Here is a 12251-nt window from a genome sequence, read left to right as displayed (position 1 = left end):
CGCGGACTTGATCGCCGCGGGCATACCCGCGATCGTCTCACGGAGCGGCCGAATGAAGAAATGCCGTTGTAAACAGCATTTCTCCATTCTGCCTAGCAACTAGTGACGCTGATCTCTGCTCCATGTGATTGGAGCAGAGATCAGTGTTCACTAAATGAAAGCCCAACCCCCCCACAGTTAGTAACACACCCCTAGGAACACTTAACCCCTACACTGCCACCCACTGGTTAACCCCTTCACTGCCAGTGTCGTTTACACAGGAATCACTGCATTTATATAGCAGTGATTACTGTATAAATGACAATGGTCCCAAAAATGTGTCAAAAATGTCCGATGGGTCCCCCACAATGACGCAGTCACAATAAAAATCGCTGATCGCCGCCATTACGCCATTACGCTATAACTTTTGCGCAAACCAATCAATAATCGCTTATTGCGATTTTTTTTACCAAAAATATATAGAAGAATACATATCGGCCTAAACTGAGGGAAAAAAATGTTTTTTTATATATTTTTGGGGGATATTTATTATAACAAAAAGTAAAAAATAATGTGTTTTTTTCAAAATTGTCGCTCTATTTTTGTTTATAGCGCAAAAAATAAAAACCGCAGTGGTGATCAAATACCACCAAAAGAAAGCTCTATTTGTGGGAAAAAAGGACGTCAATTTTGTTTGGGAGCCACGTCGCACGATCGCGCAATTGTCAGTTAAAGAGACGCAGTGCCGAATCGCAAAAAGTGGTCTGGTCTTTGACCAGCAAAATGGTCCGGTCTGAAAGTGGTTAATCTATTCATTATTATATATGTGCACCACCTTTGGAGATTCTCAAATTATAGTTATAATTATAGTTATAATTATAATAATTTTTATAGGCTGTGATGTGGCCTGTATTTGCAAATGTGTGTAAATTAAACCCCTTTTTTTAACATGCACTGTAAGCCCTTGTACACACGGTCGGAGATTCCGACAACCAAATCCGTCAGGCCGCGTACACACGCGGGGACTGTTCGCCCAACTTTGTCCGTCAAACAGTTTCGGCAAACAGTCCACTCAAAATTAGCATGGACGGACATGGCCACACACGACGGACGAACAGTTTGCTGAAACCGTGCGCGATGACGTGAACGGCACGTACGACGGGACGAAAAATACGACGTCCTATACACTGCATTATAACTTTCGGCGTGAAAATCCTTTCTGAGCATGCGCGCAACTTTGTTTGACGAACAAGCCTACACACGAGCGGACTGTTCGCTGAAACAAGGTTTCAGCGGACAGTTTTTCGGAAATTCCGAAAAACCTTGTCCGTCAAACTGTCCGCTGAAACTGTCCGCTGAAAGCCCACACACGAGCGGACTGTCCGCCCAAACACTGTTCAGCGGACAAAGTTGGGCGAACAGTCCGCCCGTGTGTACGCGGCCTCAGAGTAATTCTGACGGATTAATTCGGGAAGAGGTCCGGAAGTGATGTTGCATACACAGGGTCGGACTAAGTTGTCAGAAAATCCGATTGTACATAATGTGATGACGTTATTTTGTTACGACGGGACTACGTTCAGGCTAGTAGCCATTAGCTTTGGTCTAGGAATTTGATCTGAGCATGCGTGGCACTTTGTTCGTCGGAGTAGGCTACACATGATCAGAGTATGTCCGATAGGAGCATTTTGTCGGAAAATTTTACCGGCAAGTTGGAAAACTTGGTCCATTGGATATTCCAACGGAAACAGTCCGATGCAGACCACACACAGTCGGAATATCCGACAAAACGGTCCGATAGGAAACATTCCGTCTGAATCTCCGACCGTGTGTACAAGGGCTTAGACAGGTCAATTTGGTTTGTTGCAGGCTGGATGGTAAGTGAGCTGGGAATTTTTGTTTGTTATTTGTTCCGCAAGTACATCACATCCTGGTGATACATCCTACACTTTTTTTCCCATGCTACTGGTTTTATGGGTCACTAATCACTAAACCACCCTATCCTTTTCTATTCATATTTCAAATAATCACAAAATGCATATAAAATGTTGATTACTATAGTGCTATTTTAAATAGTACCACAAACAAATGGCATTCCCTTATGATTCATTCTCAATATAGTGCATCAGGAAACATGGCAGTATCATAGGATCTGGGTCAGTGCTATTCTCATTGTATTATTGTGTTTGTAATTTACCTATTTCCTGTATTACTGCGTGACAATTTAGTTCTAGTCATATAATGTACATGGTACATAATGAAATCCTGCACAGTGATTTTAATTGTGGCATAAAGTTTGAAATCTAAAAATAGGAAAATGTAGCCCCCCCCCAAAAAGCTTAAAAAATCTACATTTTTGAGCTATGCTTTGTCCATCTGTAAATCTAGAGAATTTCACTTACCTACCAAAAATGGAGCCGTTTATGCTCCAAATTCGCTGTGCTTCCTTACATACTACTGATGTAACAACACATTATACATCCATTAGCGGTAACGATTTGTGTGTATGCATGGTTTTCTAACAGACAGACTGAATTTCAACATCATCTCTGGCACTCTTTCCTTATGTAATAAAGGTGCTCCCTGAAGCCCATAGATTAGGATGCCAACTCTAACGCTCACCTGTCAGTGCCTTTTTTGGTCTGTTTAGAATTCAATTTAAAAATGGTTACAATGGAATAAAGAGTTAGAAGGCACAAAATAAATAAAACAGTGCGTACAGACCTACTACAAATCAGTGAGGGGGGCAGCACAATTCAATGCAACCTATAGACTGTTAGACAAAGTCCAGGACAAGTCTCGGGACATTGTGCATGTGTAGGGAAACATGTATAGTATGAGAGGAATGTGACAAGATCACACTGGAAACAAGGAGAGTGCAGAGACTTAGATCTGGATCTTCACTTGGAAGACATGATATAGTCCCTGACATCTGTAGAGAGGCTTCATACTTCTAGGAATAAATCCAACATTCTGAAGCTACAGGGGAAATTCTACAAAATATATATACTAAGGGGCCCTACCACTAAGGTACAGGTAGGGGTATACAGAAATAATTACTGGGCTTTTAGAAAATATTTCTTAGGTCCACCAGCAAATAAAAGTAAATACATGCAAGGCGGCAATGTGCCAACAGCTCCAGGAAAGGATAATGGACCATAGTATACTCTTGCTATTAATCTTTAAGATACAAGTCATCAATTATGGTAAACTGAACACAAATCTACAAACCAGGTGTTCTGAATTCACATTTGCTTATAAGGGACATGAAGGAGAAAGTAGATAGGTCAGCTCATCGGTCGGTTGCTGCTCCTTTACTGTCAGGCCACAGTCTAGACACAGAGAGGTGACCTAGCTATTGTGTTCTCCCAGGGGGGTGAATGCGGAGACCCGTCCCTGCCAGGAGAACACAAATAGATTTTTGCTAGTGGCTAAATACACTGGCAATAATCCCAGGAAAAATCTGGCATGTTGTTTGTACCCAAATTGATTAGTGGGCCCTGCTTAACTGGCCGAGATTTAAATCGTCTATGTCCAGCTTCAAAGTGGAATTCCAGGATATACCTAACGAAACTTAAAATGCTCCTCCTTCATCCTAACACCTGTTCTGACTAACCTGAGCAAGTTTAGGGTGGAGGAAATTGACTGTCCTGCACAGAGTCCTGACCTCAACCTGATAGAACACCTTTGGGATGAATTAGAGCAGAGGACTGTAAGCCAGGACTTTTCGTCCAACATCAGTACTTGACCTCACAAATGTGCTTCTGGAAGAATGGTCAAACATTCCCATAGACACACTCCTAAACCTTGTGGACAGCCTTCCCAGCAGAGTTGAAGCTGTTATAGATGCAAAGAGGGGGCCAACTCAATATTGAACCCTACGGACTAAGACTGGGATGCCATTAATGTTCATGTGTGTGTAAAGGCAGGTATCCCAATACATTTGACAACATAGCGTATGTTTATGCTTACCTACTTTCAGGCCGCTCCAGTCCAGTCACGTGATCTCACGTGTCAGCTAGCAAGAGCTGCAGGAAGGAGAGTAAAGAGTGCTCGACAATGGCTGGTAACGCCTTGGAGAGGTGACGTCACCCATAGGTTCCATAGCCCATCCGTGGTGAGCACACCCTCCTGTCCCCTGCAGCAGCCAGATCGTGTGACCGGACCAGAGGGGACTGAAAATAGGTAAGCATATACATCCTTCTTACACAGATTAATTAGCCTAGGGGGGGGGGGGGGCATTTTTAAAGATTAGTTAGGTATAGCCTGAAATTGCACTTCAACTGTAACAGAGATCAATACAGGTCGCTATGCTGTGTTGCACAATTCTGTGAATCTCAGGACTGGGTGAACAGAAATACAAATGCTTTGGAAGGTAAACAGCTAGTTTATATGCACATTTCATCATTTCTTTTTCAACATTATATTTAGTTGTTTGACGTGAATTAAACTTTTGGAAGTTGTAGACTTCTTTGCTTGCAAAAGCAGCACAGTGACCTGTGAACTAACTGTTCTAACTGTATCCGGTACATTGTGCATTCGTTCTTCAGGTCCCATTCTCCACACTGGCAAGATGCCAGCATGAGAATCTCCTCATGCCAAGAAGAGGGAAGCAATCAATTCACAGCACCAGTACAGGATTCCATGATACTTGAGACACATTAGCGATTAGTTATGTTACACATGTGCAAGAATTCCTTGACTCAAAAGGCCAAATCCTAAGAGATTTATTAAATACAGTACAGTGTGGCAACAGCATCCAAAGTAGGTGAGCCTACATAGTGCTGCAGTGTGTGGGGTACAATGGGCTCACTAGGATTGAGGATTGAAAGCTTTGTGAGATCTTTAGAGTTTACTAAACAGTTTTTAAGGAAATTATGCTGGGACATTTTGTTTAGCCCCACTTCTTATCCAGTGTAGGGTATGTTAGACCTCCTTATTATCACAATGTGCTCCCACATGCCCAAAAGCCCTGTTTTAGAACAAATGAAATAAGGTGATCAGTGGAATGATTAGGTGGCAATGAAGCGTGGATGAGTGAGCATACCTTGAAGGGGTTGTAGGCTATCAAGAGGCACTGGCACTTTGCCCCGAACGTGGCTTTAATTGAACCTGAAGGGTGGAGGCAGACAGCAGAAGTGATCGACACAAACTCTTTTTTGCATTCTCCCTGGGTGTTTTATATTCAGGAGCTCTGAATCCTGTTTCTAGTACTGGATTTGGCACACAGAGAACCGAGATGCTTCCTGAGGTGGAGCTGTGACAGAAAAATATTATCAAAACTCAAAATGGTATCAGATTTTTTTTCACCAGTTCAACACAATAATGGACTTTAAGACCAAACTACTCAGAAAATAAAAATAAATGACTGCATAGACAAGTAGTGATTATTATAATGTCTGAACATATATTTTTCTATTTTAGACTCAGATGCTGTTTAATATAAATAATTTGCTGTCTTATAAGTAAATCAAAAATACATTGTTGATTTGGTTAGTATACTAACAACCGCACTAAACCCATCTTTTGATTCTGACGTTTTTACTACAAACTTACTCCTAAGGGTTAAAAAGAACATGGACTTAATCCTGCTTCCCCAGATGACATTCTGCTCAGGAAAAATGACAGGCGCTGTATACAAGTACACTGGATAAATGAACTTGCTGTCTAGAAACTTGCAAAATAATGAATATTTTTCCTAAGTGTTGCAGACTAGCTGTCCTATAAGAGGAGTGAGTGCAATTAATAATTTCAGCAAGTGTTACAGATTAGCTGCTCTATACAGAACTGTGCGGACTAACAGGTTACTTTCCAGAAATATAGATGTTGTTGCTAAGTGCTAGCTTTAAACCCTACGGGCATTTGTGAAATAAAGATACTCTGCCAAATAACCGATTAGAGGCTAATTCCATAGAACAGTGGAAATTCAGTATTGACTGAAGACAGAACATGTGTTTTTTTCATAGGGTTCCAGCGTGAACCTATAGGAGAATTCCTGAGTAAAATGTACATCTATGAGGATCCCTTAAAGCAGTATAAAAAGCAGTATAAAACGCAAAAACAAAACTTTATTTTCACATGGTGATCCAGTCAGTAACACACTACCTGTCTAAAGTCTCGTACACACAATCAGATTTTCCGTAGACAAAGCGCCAGACTTTTGTCCGAAGGGCGTGTGCCGTGAACTTCATAGTTTCATAGTTTCATAGTTAGTAAGGTTGAATAAAGACACCAGTCCATCCAGTTCAACCTGAGTGAGTGTCTACCCCTATCCCTGTACATTGCACACTCACATTGGTCCCTACCCTCAAGGAGCCCACAATCTAAGGTCCCCATTCATATACTAAGGCCAATTTTGGTCAGAAGCCAATTAACCTACCTGCATGTCTTTGGAGTGTGGGAGGAAACCGGAGTACCCGGAGGAAACCCACGCAGGCACAGGGAGAACATGCAAACTCCAGGCAGGTAGTGTCGTGGTTGGGATTTGAACCAGCGACCCTTTTACTGCTAGGTGAGAGTGCTAACCACTACACCACTGTGCCACCCAAACTTGTCTTGCATACAAACGGTACACATTTGTCGGCCAACAAACATGAACGTAGTGACGTACTACGTAGAATTTCAGCTCTTGAGTGCTACCCTTTGGGCACCTAGTGCTAATGTTGCCTTTGGTGAGCATTGATTCCGATGATGGGTGCTTGTACTCAGGGCCGCTGATAGGGGGGGACTACCAGCCCTCCTGTACTGGGCCCTGCCCTGTAGGGGGGCCCAGAGGCAGAGGGGGGACTCCCACATTATAGGGACTATACTAATCCTGAGCTAGGGTCCCATGTAGTGTGTGTGGGAGGAAGCAGAAAGCAAATAATTTAAACACTTTTGGAAGTAATCTGCAGCCGTATGTCCAGACTATTACATACAGTACATTACACAAGTCCCAGTCTCTTCTATATCAATACGCCGGCCGGGACTTGTGTAATGTAATTGTCTGGACATATGGCTGCAGATTACTCCCGAAAGTGTTTAAATACTTTGCTTTCTGCTTCCGGCTGTCCAACTTCGTGCCCAGGTGGAAGGAGCAGAGGTTTTAGAGGAGCTCAGCTTCTGGCCGGTCCCCATGCTCCCAGATCCAGAGGATCCAAGCCCCCCACCCCAAGAGAAGCACTGCATAAGGACCCAAGATAAAAGAAGCCAGCAGGACCAGGTACTTGTGAAGTCGGGGGATGTTAGGTGGAGGTAGAGACTGGGCCCAGGCTCTGAGCATAAAGTTGGCCATACTGCATACTGCTCTCCCACATATCTAAAATATTGTGGGTATTCACCGTGCCCAGAGTGAAAGTCTTTTCCCTGCTGTACTTTCTATTGCGTTATATACAGTATATGTATATTAAACCCTGCATTTCTCCATTGTACACAGTCCACGGGTTAGAGGGAGGGGTGCTCAGGTTCAGGCTTATGTGGGGGGCCCCACCAGGTAGACTGTATGGGGCCCCATGATTTTTAACAGCGGCCCTGCTTGTACTTTGGACTTTTGTGTGATGGACTTGTGTACCGACAAAAGGAAAATCTGACCACAGACCACCAAAAATTTACTACCCTGCCATCCAACATTTGTTGGTGGAAAGTTGCCCAACAATTGTCTGATGGAGCGTTCTAATGGTCCAATTTTAAGCAAACAGTCTGTCATCACATAATTCCCGGACAAAAATCCGATCGTGTGTATGAGGCTTTAGGGTGTCTCCAATCTGGATGGAGGAGAAATTGAGATATGTTTGGACACTGGCATTGGCAAACTAATGCCCTGTACACACGGTCGGACTTTCCGATGGGAAATGTGCGATCGGACTGTGTTGTCGGAAATTCCAATCGTGTGTGGGCTTCATCCGACTTTTTCCGTTGGAGTTTACGACACACAAATTTCAAGATCTGGATCTAAAGTTTTCCAACAACAAAATCCAATCGTTTAAATTCCGATCGTGTGTAGACAATTCCGACGAACAAAGTGCCACGCATGCTCAGAATAAATTACCAGACGAAAGCTATTGGCTACTGGCCTCTTTATAGTCCCTTCGTACGTGTTTTACGTCACCTCGTCCTGACCGATCGGATTTTCTGACAACTTTGTGCAACCGTGTGTATGCAAGACAAATTTGTGCCAAAATGTGTCTGAAAAAATCAGGCGAATTTTGTCTGACCGTGTGTACATGGCATTAGATACACTAGTAGATTAGATGGACTTCACTAACAAATAAAGCTGAACTCCAGCTAACACTTTAAGGCTGGGTTCACACTGAAGCATGGAGCAGCACACAGCAGGGTCTGGTGCATCCCTGTTCACTGTTTCAGGTCTGATTTCAGTCTGAGTTTTGGGCTGAATTCGGACCTGAAGTGGACCAGAAGACACACAGGACTCCTGTGCAAATTCGCACTGGAGCTGCTCTGGAGATGTGTGAACCGGCTCCATAGAGAGACGGTCACAGTCTCCTGACATGCAAATTGGATGTGGGGAAATCCGCATCCAATTCGCAGTAGTGTGAACCCAGCCTTAAAGCAGTTACAGCAATAGTTTTGTTTTGTTTTTGAGATATAGATTTTCTATAAATGAATAAAAGCCAACAATTGTAAGTACCCCTGTCAGTGTTAAAGTGATACTAAAGAAACATTTAAAAACAAATATAACTTAACAAACATGTCATACTTATCTGCTCTGTGCAGTGTTTTTTGCACAGAGAAACCCCGATCCTCCTCTTCTCAGGTCCCCTGCCGGTGCTTCTGGCCCCTCCCTCCTGCCAAAGGCCCCCAGAGCAAGCAGCTTGCAATGGGGGCACCCGAGCAGGCTCATTCCTGTGCCCCCCGTCCCCTTCTCCCCTCATTGGCTTACTGCCGGTGATTGACAGCAGCTCGAGCAAATGGCTACCACTGCTGTCTTAGCCAAGGAGGAGGGAGAGTCCCCGGAAAGCCGAGGCTCTCATGCACATTGCTGGAAGAAGATCAGGCTCAGGTAAGTAATTATTAAGGGGGGCCGGGGGGGGGGGGCTGTTACACAGAGAAGGTTTTTTTACCTTCCTGCATAGAGTACATGAAGGTTAAAAGCCTTCAGCCTTTACAAACACTTTCAATTGTTGAAAACCGTTTAACACACAGGGGTACTTACAATGATCTAACCGGCACTTTTGCTGAATAGCTTGGTCTGTTAAAGAAAGTTGAAAATGAATAGACTTATTGGCCTGATCACCAAGTGAAAATAAAGGGAAAAAAAAACTAAAAAGAAAATGAATGCGGCCACCACATCTAAGAATTGGTAAGCTGCAATACAATACATTTTTGCTTGTGATTTTAATAGCATTTTGTTTAAAAGCTTTGAAAAGTTAAGTGTTATCCAAAGTCTAGCCTTTGTTTTCTTTCTGTCCTGCACTGCCGTATATCAGGAAAAGTAATCAATAAAGTGGAGAATAGTATAGTTGTTAGGATTTTATACTCATATTTGCTTTGCCTAGTTCTTGCCCCTGTGTGTATTATCTGCTTTTTTATTGCATATTTGTTTTTTTGCAGGTTTGTTCAGGCATGTTCACGTAACATGAAAGGTCCTTTTTGTATCCTCCTGGAATTCTTGGGTAGTGTGGACAACGGTGCTGATGTGACATCATCATTACTCCCTGCATCAATACACTGTGAGTGCAGGGGCCAAGGCTGTGTATACCTGCATTAACCACTTTCAGACCGGACCATTTTGCAGGCCAATGACCAGACCACTTTTTGAGATTCGGCACTGCGTCGCTTTAACTGACAACGTCGTGCGACGTGGCTCCCAAATAAAATTGACGTCCTTTTTTCCCCACAAATAGAGCTTTCTTTTGGTGGTATTTGATCAACCCTGCGGTTTTTATTTTTTGTGCTATAAACAAAAAAAAAGCGACAATTTTGAAAAAAAAACATTATTTTTTACTTTTTGCTATAATAAATATCCCCCAAAAATGTATAAAAAAAATGTTTTTTCCTCAATTTAGGCCGATACGTATTCTTATACATATTTTTGGTAAAAAAAAAAAAAAAAAATGCAATAAGCGATTATTGATTGGTTTACGCAAAATTTATAGCTTTTACAAAATAGGGGATAGTTTTATGGCATTTTTTTTACTAGTAATGGCGGCGATCAGCGATTTTTATTGTGACTTAGAGATTATGGCGGACACATCGGACATTTTTGGCACATTTTTGGGACCATTGACATTTATACAGCAATCAGTGCTATACAAATGCACTGATTCTTGCGTAAATAACACTGGCAGTGAAGGGGTTAACCGGGGGGTGGCAGTGTAGGAGTTAAGTGTGTCCTAGGGGTGTGTTACTAACTGTGGAGGGCTGGGCTGTGTGTTAGTGAACACTGATCTCTGCTCCAATCACAGGAAGCAGAGATCAGTGTCACTTGTTGCCAGGCAGAACGGGGAGATGCTGTTTACAATGGCATCTCCCTGTTTTCCTTCCCCGTGAGACGATCACGGGTATCCCCACGGCGATCGAGTCCGCGAGACCCGCGACCGGACTCAGGGGGGTCCCGACCAGCACGCGCGCACACCGCCGGCGATGCGCATGCGATGGCAGGGCCGCAAATTCAACTGGACGTACCTGTACGCCAGTTTGCCTGCCCGTGCCATTCTACCGACGTACATCGTCGTGCGCCGGTCGGGAACTGGTTAAAAGTATGTACTCAATTTTCTTTTCAAGGAGAACGTAAAAAATATGTTAGCTCAGAGCTGAAATTGAACTCAAATTTCTTTTTTTTTAAACAGTTTTCAAGCCAATAAGCCTGTCTAATGCAGAACAGTAATAAAACAGGATACCATTAAGAAAATAAGGGGAAATAGGGAGAGGGTAGGAGTGGAGGGGGTCAAAAGAGAAAAAGAGAATGATGCATCCAGGTACTGTTTAAAGTAAGTTAACCAGCTTATCAAAATGCCATCCGGGGACACCGCACTGACCATTCTCTCTTCTAAACTCACGCACAAAATCACACACACCCATTTATACATTTGTAACCCCACCCACAAACTTACACCCTCATTTTTTACACACCCTCAAAACAATTGGTCACAGACTTTTGGAAAAAGAGGAAAACATTCAAAGTATTTAGATAAACAGGTCTCCAAGGTTTTAAGACAAATATAAGATTAAGAACAAAAATGAAAAATGCGTAGCATGCCATCCCCTGAACAATACATCGTAGTGTATGCCATTTGTGACTTTCAGCCAAATTCTGGGACACTGTTGTGACGGGAGTTACTTTGGGCAAAGGGCTTGTGGAACCCAGCTTACCTTGGAGAGCATTAACATCTCCTTGTTCAGCCCCTCCTATGTGTAAGTCGCCCTGTGTCTATCTAGCAGCCCCTCTCCAAGACAGTCTACTGATGAGAATTTTGCATGCACCTGTGTCATGCTACTGGTGGCGGTAAAGTCTACTCCTCCCTGTTTCATTATGCAAAGAAGGGGGATTGTCCCCTGAGTGTATATCTGTGTGCCTTTGTTCAAATAAACTGTTCGTGTTCCAGCATTGCAGCCAAATTAGTCCTTTCTAGTTCTTGGTTGTAATATGTGGCTATAATATCTAATATCTATATTCAGACTGGAGGAAGCAGTATATGATAGAAGCACTCAAGCAGAGTGTGGGACATTCCGTTACAACCATCAAAGCAATTTCTTCTTTCACGGACCCCTTAGTATGATTTCCTTCTTTCCGTAATTGTTTAATCATCCTAATGACTATGAGGACTTAAAGTGTATGTAAACCCCATTTATGAAATTTGAGCACATATATCTGCAGTGTTTTCTCATCTCTCTTCAAAGCCCTATGTTCCGTGTCTTTCTGCTGCTCCGTTCTTCTGTTATCAGTATGATAACTTCTTAAAAGTTCTCCGTCAACTGTGATAAAACATGGATGAATTTTGTGTCAGGGTTGGTGCTATAAATAGATTAGCAGAGAGCTGGTCTATTCACAGCACAGCTCTGCATGTTTCTGCCTTTTTCTTCCTATGTGGAGAGGGGGTGTGTGCCTATCCTCCAATCAGCTGTCTCACAGTGTATGTCAATAATCCACACCCACAGGTGAGTCAGGAAGAGAAAATTCAAACTGGACATGCACTTTCTAAACAGTATATAAAGTGGAAGACAGCAGATATACTGTAAAACTTAAAGTACGTAGGAAGATTTGTTTCATCTATGTGTATCATCTGAGGCTGTTCACTTCACTGGGTATATGTGAGAGTTTACATGCAATTTAAGGT

General features: G+C 42.8%; 1 protein-coding gene across 7 annotated transcripts in view; it reads right to left on the bottom strand.

Annotated features, from left to right (window-relative positions):
• CHRM1 (cholinergic receptor muscarinic 1) overlaps positions 1–12251 on the bottom strand; it is a 443365-nt gene that overhangs the window by 263756 nt on the left and 167358 nt on the right. For 5 of the 7 annotated variants that reach the window (XM_077458590.1, XM_077458582.1, XM_077458624.1 and 2 more), the window contains exon 3: positions 5024–5233. The exons of the other annotated variants lie outside the window; for them this stretch is intronic. The gene's annotated coding sequence lies outside the window, so the exon portion shown is untranslated. The remainder of the gene's footprint in view (positions 1–5023; positions 5234–12251) is intronic. 7 annotated transcript variants of the gene reach the window in all.

Source organism: Lithobates pipiens, unplaced genomic scaffold, assembly GCF_037356315.1.
Source record: "Lithobates pipiens isolate NorthernLeopardFrog02 unplaced genomic scaffold, aLitPip1_a1.2 Scaffold_10, whole genome shotgun sequence".
NCBI classification, from domain to species: Eukaryota; Metazoa; Chordata; class Amphibia; order Anura; family Ranidae; genus Lithobates; species Lithobates pipiens.
Note: the sequence above shows the minus strand (reverse complement) of the source record. Positions and strands in the feature narration are given on the sequence as shown.